Source organism: Arachis hypogaea, chromosome 15 (genome assembly GCF_003086295.3).
Source record: "Arachis hypogaea cultivar Tifrunner chromosome 15, arahy.Tifrunner.gnm2.J5K5, whole genome shotgun sequence".
Classification (NCBI taxonomy): domain Eukaryota; kingdom Viridiplantae; phylum Streptophyta; class Magnoliopsida; order Fabales; family Fabaceae; genus Arachis; species Arachis hypogaea.
In genome coordinates this window covers 128,473,296-128,481,101 of record NC_092050.1, presented here as the reverse complement: position 1 = coordinate 128,481,101, position 7,806 = coordinate 128,473,296, and the positions used below count along the sequence as shown (strand labels likewise).

At 40.2% G+C, this 7,806-nt stretch overlaps 1 non-coding gene across 1 annotated transcript; it reads right to left on the bottom strand.

The window, feature by feature from the left end:
• Nucleotides 1-741: 741 nt before the first annotated feature.
• LOC112753738 (small nucleolar RNA R71) lies at nt 742-849 on the bottom strand. Its single transcript, XR_003178108.1, has one exon. It is a non-coding gene; the product is annotated as a small nucleolar RNA R71 (small nucleolar RNA).
• Nucleotides 850-7,806: the final 6,957 nt, after the last annotated feature.

The window sequence follows — 7,806 nt, the reverse complement described above, 5'->3', positions numbered from 1 at the left end:
TTCTTCTCCCTCATCTCCTTCTAATTATTTATTCATCTACTAACACTTCTCTTCATCTCACATCACTGATCCTATCCTTACCCTTGTGTTTGGATTCTTCATTCTTCTTCACCCCTATTCCTTTTCTTCATCTACTAATAATAAGGAACCTCTTTACTGTGACATAGAGGATTCCTCTTCTTTTCTTTTTCTCTTCTCTTTCTTATGAGCAGGGACAAAGAAAAAGGCATTCTTGTTGAAGCTGATCCAGAACCTGAAAGGACTCTGAAGAGAAAACTAAGAGAATCTAAATTACAACAATCCAGAGACAACCTTATTGAAAATTTCGAACAAGTAAAGGAGATGGCAGCCGAACCCAACAACAATAATGCAAGGAGGATGCTTGGTGACTTTACTGCACCTAATTCCAATTTACATGGAAGAAGCATCTCCATTCCTGCCATTGTAGCAAACAATTTTGAGCTTAAACCTCAATTAGTTTCTCTGATGCAGCAGAACTGCAAGTTTCATGGACTTCCATCTGAAGATCCTTTTCAGTTCTTAACTGGATTCTTGCAGATCTGTGATACTGTTAAGACTAATGGAGTAGATCCTGAAGTCTACAGGCTCATGCTTTTCCCTTTTGCTATAAGAGACAGAGCTAGAATATGGTTGGACTCTCAACCTAAGGATAGCCTGAACTCTTGGGATAAGCTGGTCAAGGCTTTCTTAGCCAAGTTCTTTCCTCCTCAAAAGCTGAGTAAGCTTAGAGTGGATGTTCAAACCTTCAGACAGAAAGAAGGTGAATCCCTCTATGAAGCTTGGGAGAGATACAAAGGACTGACCAAAAAGTGTCCTTCTGACATGCTTTCAGAATGGACCATCCTGGATATATTCTATGATGGTTTATCTGAACTATCAAAGATGTCATTGGATACTTCTGCAGGTGGATCCATTCACCTAAAGAAAACGCCTGCAGAAGCTCAAGAACTCATTGACATGGTTGCTAATAACCAGTTCATGTACACTTCTGAGAGGAATCCTGTGAGTAATGGGACGCCTCAGAAGAAGGGAGTTCTTGAAGTTGATACTCTGAATGCCATATTGGCTCAGAACAAAATATTGACTCAGCAAGTCAATATGATTTTTCAGAGTCTGAATGGAATGCAAGCTGCACCCAACAGTACTCAAGAGGCATCTTTTGAAAAAGAAGCTTATAATCCTGAGAACGCTGCAATAGCAGAGGTAAATTACATGGGTGAACCATATGGAAACACCTATAATCCATCATGGAGAAATCATCCAAATCTCTCATGGAAGGATCAAAGGCCTCAACAAGGCTTTAATAATGGTGGAAAAAACAGGTTTAACAATAATAAACCTTTTCCATCATCCACTCAGCAACAGACAGAGAACTCTGAACAAAGTACCTCTAATTTAGCAAACTTAGTCTCTGATCTATCCAAGGCCACTGTAAGTTTCATGAATGAAACAAGGTCTTCCATTAGAAATTTAGAAGCACAAGTGGGCCAGCTGAGTAAAAGGATCACTGAAATCCCTCCTAGTACTCTCCCAAGCAATACAGAAGAGAATCCAAAAGGAGAGTGCAAGGCCATTGACATAAGCACCATGGCCGAACCTATAAGGGAAGGAGAAGACGTGAATCCCAAGGAGGAAGACCTCCTGGGACGTCCAGTGATCAATAAGGAGTTTCCCTCTGAGGAACCAAAGGACTCTGAGGCTCATCTAGAGACCATAGAGATTCCATTGAACCTCCTTATGCCATTCATGAGCTCTGATGAGTTTTCCTCTTCTGAAGAGAATGAGGATGTTACTGAAGAGCAAGCTGCCAAGTTCCTTGGTGCAATCATGAAGCTAAATGCCAAATTATTTGGCATTGAAACTTGGGAAGATGAACCTCCCTTGTTCACCAATGAACTAAGTGATCTGGATCAACTGACATTGCCTCAGAAGAGACAGGATCCTGGAAAGTTCATAATACCTTGTACCATAGGCACCATGATCTTTAAGGCTCTGTGTGACCTTGGTTCAGGAATAAACTTCATGCCCCTCTCTGTAATAGAGAAACTGGGAATCTATGGGGTACAAGCCACTAAAATCTCATTAGAGATGGCAGACAATTCAAGAAAACAGGCTTATGGACAAGTAGAGGACATGTTAGTAAAGGTTGAAGGCCTTTACATCCCTGCTGATTTCATAGTCCTGGACACTGGAAAGGAAGAGGATGAATCCATCATCCTAGGAAGACCTTTCCTAGCCACAGCAAGAGCTGTGATTGATGTGGACAGAGGAGAATTGATCCTTCTATTAAATAAGGACAACCTTGTGTTTACAACTCAAGGATCTCGATCTGCATCCATGGAGAGGAAGCAGAAAAAGCTTCTCTCAAAGCAGAGTCAACCAAAGCCCCCACAGTCAAACTCTAAGTTTGGTGTTGGGAGGCCACAACCAAACTCTAAGTTTGGTGTCAAACCCCCATATCCAAACTCTAAGTTTGGTGTTGGGAGGTCTCAACAAAGCTCTGCACATCTGTGAGGCTCCATGAGAGCCCACTGTCAAGCTATTGACATTAAAGAAGCGCTTGTTGGGAGGCAACCCAATGTTTATTTATCTAATTTTACTTTTGTTCTTCATGTTTTCTTAGGTTCATGATCATGTGGAGTCACAAAATAAACGAAAAAATTGAAAACGGAATCAAAAACAGCAGAAGAAAAATCACACCCTGGAGGAAGCACCTGTCTGGCGTTCAACGCCAGAACAGAGCATGGTTCTGGCACTGAACGCCCAAAATGGGCAGTGTCTGGGCGCTGAACGCCCAAAATGGGCAGCATCTGGGCGCTGAACGCCCAGAACAAGCATGGTTCTGGCGTTCAACGCCAGAAATGGCAACAAATGGGCGTTGAACGCCCAAAATGGGCACCAACCTGGCGCTGAACGTCCAGAGTTGTGTGCAAGGGCATTTTACATGCCTAATTTAGTGCAAGGTTGTAAATCCTTGAACACCTCAGGATCTGTGGACCCCACAGGATCCCCACATACCTCCACTCACTCTCTTCCCTCTTCTCAATCATCCTCTATGCCCAATAAACACTCTTCCCCAAAATCCTTCACCTATCACCTCCATCCCTTTTCCCTATTAACCCTTCACCACTCATATCCACCCACTCTTCCCCATAAACCTACCCAATAAACTCCACCTACCTTCAAAATTCAAAATCAATTTCCCACCCAAACCCACCCATATGGCCGAACCTTAACCCCCCCTCCCTTCCCTATATAAAGCCTTCCATTCTTCTTCATTTTCACACAACACAACACTCACTTTCCCTTCTTGGCCGAAACACACCTCCCCCCTCTTCTCCATATTTTCTTCTTCTTCATCATCTAATTCTTTCTTTTCTTGCTCGAGGGCGAGCAATATTCTAAGTTTGGTGTGGTAAAAGCATAAGCTTTTTGTTTTTCCATTACCATTGATGGCACCTAAGACCGGAGAATCCTCTAGAAAAGGGAAAGGGAAGACAAAAGCTTCCACCTCCGAGTCATGGGAGATGGAAAGGTTCATCTCTAAAGCCCATCAAGACCACTTCTATGATGTTGTGGCCAAGAAGAAGGTGATCTCTGAGAGCCCATTCATGGAGCTCAAGAGGCGCAGGAAGCTCATCACCATGAGATCCTGGAGATGCCTCAAATGCACTTTCCTCCACAAAACTATTGGGAGCAAATCAACTCCTCCCTAGGAGAATTAAGTTCCAACATGGGACAATTAAGGGTGGAACATCAAGAGCACTCCATCATCCTTCATGAAATTAGAGAAGATCAAAAAGCAATGAGGGAGGAGCAACAAAGACAAGGAAGAGACATAGAAGAGCTCAAGGACATCATTGGTTCCTCAAGAAGGAAACGCCACCATCACTAAGGTGGATTCATTCCTTGTTCTTATTTCTTCTGTTTTTCGTTTTCTATGTTATGTGCTTATCTATGTTTGTGTCTTCATTACATGATCATTAGTAGTTAGTAACTTTGTCTTAAAGTTATGAATGTCCTATGAATCCATCACCTCTCTCAAAAGAAAAATGTTTTAATTCAAAAGAACAAGAAGTATATGAGTTTCGAATTTATCCTTGAACTTAGTTTGATTATATTGATGTGGTGACAATGCTTCTTGTTTTCTGAATGAATGCTTGAACAGTGCATGTGTCTTTTGAAGTTGTTGTTTAAGAATGTTAAATATGTTGGCTCTTGAAAGAATGATGACTAGGAGACATGTTATTTGATAATCTGAAAAATCATAAAAATGATTCTTGAAGCAAGAAAAAGCAGCAAAGAACAAAGCTTGCAGAAAAAAAAATAGGCGAAAAAAAAAAGAAAGAAAAAGAAAAAGCAAGCAGAAAAAGCCAAAAGCTCTTAAAACCAAGAGGCAAGAGCAAAAAGCCAATAACCCTTAAAACCAAAAGGCAAGGGTAAATAAAAAGGATCCCAAGGCTTTGAGCATCAGTGGATAGGAGGGCCTAAAGGAATAAAATCCTGGCCTAAGCGGCTAAACCAAGCTGTCCCTAACCATGTGCTTGTGGCGTGTAGGTGTCAAGTGAAAACTTGAGACTGAGCGGTTAAAGTCAAGGTCCAAAGCAAAAAAGAGTGTGCTTAAGAACCCTGGACACCTCTAATTGGGGACTTTAGCAAAGCTGAGTCACAATCTGAAAAGGTTCACCCAATTATGTGTCTGTGGCAATTATGTATCCGGTGGTAATACTGGAAAACAAAGTGCTTAGGGCCACGGCCAAGACTCATAAAATAGCTGTGTTCAAGAATCATCATACTGAACTAGGAGAATCAATAACACTATCTGAACTCTGAGTTCCTATAGATGCCAATCATTCTGAACCTCAATGGATAAAATGAGATGCCAAAACTATTCAAGAGGCAAAAAGCTACAAGTCACGCTCATCTGATTGGAGCTATGTTTCATTGATAGTTTGGAATTTATAGTATATTCTCTTCTTTTTATCCTATTTGATTTTCAGTTGCTTGGGGACAAGCAACAATTTAAGTTTGGTGTTGTGATGAGCGGATAATTTATACGCTTTTTGGCATTGTTTTTAGTATGTTTTTAGTAGAATCTAGTTACTTTTAGGGATGTTTTCATTAGGTTTTATGTTAAATTCACATTTCTAGACTTTAATATGAGTTTGTGTGTTTTTCTGTGATTTCAGGTATTTTCTGGCTGAAATTGAGGGACTTGAGCAAAAATCAGATTCAGAGGTTGAAGAAGGACTGCTGATGCTGTTGGATTCTGACCTCCCTGCACTCAAAATGGATTTTCTGGAGCTACAAAACTCAAAATGGTGCGCTTCCAATTGCGTTGGAAAGTAGACATCCAGGGCTTTCCAGAAATGTATAATAGTCCATACTTTGCCCAAGTTTAGATGATGCAAACTGGCATTCAACGCCAGCTCTCTGCCCAATTCTGGCGTCCAGCGCCAGAAACAAGTTGCAAAGTGGAGTTCAACGCCCAAACTGGCACCAAAACTGGCGTTCAACTCCAGGAATGACCTCTACATGTGTAACACTCAATCTCAGCCCAAGCACACACCAAGTGGGTCCCGGAAGTGGATTTAAGCATCAATTACTTACTTCTGTAAATCCTAGTAGCTAGTTTATTATAAATAGAACTTGTTATTATTGTATTCAGAGTCTTGGTTACTCTGGTTCCCCTCTGGGGCCGAGACCAATGAACTCCATTATCACTTATGTATTTTCAACGGTAGAGTTTCTGCACTCCATAGATTAAGGTGTGGAGCTCTGCTGTTCCTCAAAGATTAATGCAAAGTACTACTATTTTCTATTCAATTCATCTTATTTCGCTTCTAAGATATTCATTCGCACTTCAATCTGAATGTGATGAACGTGACAATCATCATCATTCCCTATGAACGCGTGCCTGACAACCACTTCCGTTCTACATTAGATTAAATGAGTATCTCTTAGATCTCTTAATCGGAATCTTCGTGGCGTAAGCTAGAATGATGGCAGCATTCAAGAGAATCCGGAAAGTCTAAACCTTGTCCGTGGTATTTCGAGTAGGATTCAATGATTGAATGACTGTGACGAGCTTCAAACTCGCGATTGTTGGGCGTAGTGACAGATGCAAAAGGATAGTAAATCCTATTCCAGCATGATTGAGAACCGACAGATGAATAGCCGTGCCGTGACAGGGTGCGTTGACCATTTTCACTGAGAGGATAGGATGTAACCATTGACAAGGGTGATATCTCCAGACGATTAGCCGTGCCGTGACAGGGCATTTGGATCATTTTCCCGAGAGAAGACCGAAAGTAGCCATTGACAATGGTGATGCATCACATAAAGCCAACCATCGAAAGGAGTAAGACTGATTGGATGAAGATAGCAGGAAAGCAGAGGTTCAGAGGAACGAAAGCATCTCTATTCGCTTATCTGAAATTCTCACCAATGATTTACATAAGTATTTCTATCCCTATTTTATTAATTATTTTCGAAAACCCCATTACTATTTTATATCCGCCTGACTGAGATTTACAAGGTGACCATAGCTTGCTTCATACCAACAATCTCCGTGGGATTCGACCCTTACTCACGTAAGGTATTACTTGGACGACCCAGTGCAGTTGCTGGTTAGTTGTGCGAAGTTGTGAACCATGATATTGGCATCATATTTTTGGTGCCCTTACCAGGGAAAGAAAGAGCAATGAATTTTACATAATCAAAGTGTAATCACAATTTCTGCGCACCAATGGCCTTACCCTTTCATTATCCTTTGCAAACCAATGTTGAGCCTATTTTACCCCTTTGTTCTTTACTTTAGCACATCATTAACTCTAAGCAGAAAAAAATAATGTCCTTGATTTGAATCCTTGGTTAGCTTAGACTAGTGAGAGTGCTCATGAATTAAGTGTGGGGAAAGTGGGTTTGAAAACGTTTGGTTTAAGAATTGGGTGTTGTATATCTTTATGAAAATGTGAAAGAAATATTTAGGATATGTTCATGCATTCAATAATTTAATCATATGCATTGAGAAAAACAAAAGGAATATATATATATATATAAAGAAAAAGAAGAAGAAAAATAGAAAAAGAAAAGAAAAAGAGCAAATAATAAAAGGGGACAAAATGCCCCAAAGTAAATGGTGAAAGCAATGCATATGTACTATACTCGAAATTAGGATGCATGAATATGTGGAAAACATGGTTAATGGACAGTTAGGTTTTGTATTTTGATTACATGGATTGTCTTAAGTTAGGTGAGAAGTTTAAGTTAATTAAGGATTTAGATTTTAGTCCACTTGGCCAAATACAATCCTACCTTGACCCTAACCCCATTACAACCCTTAAAAGACCTCTTGATATGTGTATCTGTGCATTAAACTTTTGTTGATTGGTAGAAGAAAAGCAAGCCTTAGAAAGCAAGGTAAGTAGAGAATTGAGAGATCGAACCTTAAACACCTGAGCGATTAGAGTGTATACACTTCCAGTGAGGGTCCGATGCTCGATTCCTTGTTCCCGGCTTTCATGAGCTATTTTCTTCTGCAAGTTCACTTGTACTTTATTTTGTGATTTGAATTAGTGAAATCCAGTTCATATTTGTTCTTAAAATATTTGTTTACTTTTAACCAAGTAGGTAGAAACATTTTGCATGTAGTTGTATTCATATAGATAGGTTGCATTTCATACATTCTACCATTCCTCTTCACTCCTATATAGCTTCTCTTGAGCTTAGCATGAGGACATGCTAATGTTTAAGTGTGGGGAGGTTGATAAACCACTATTTTAC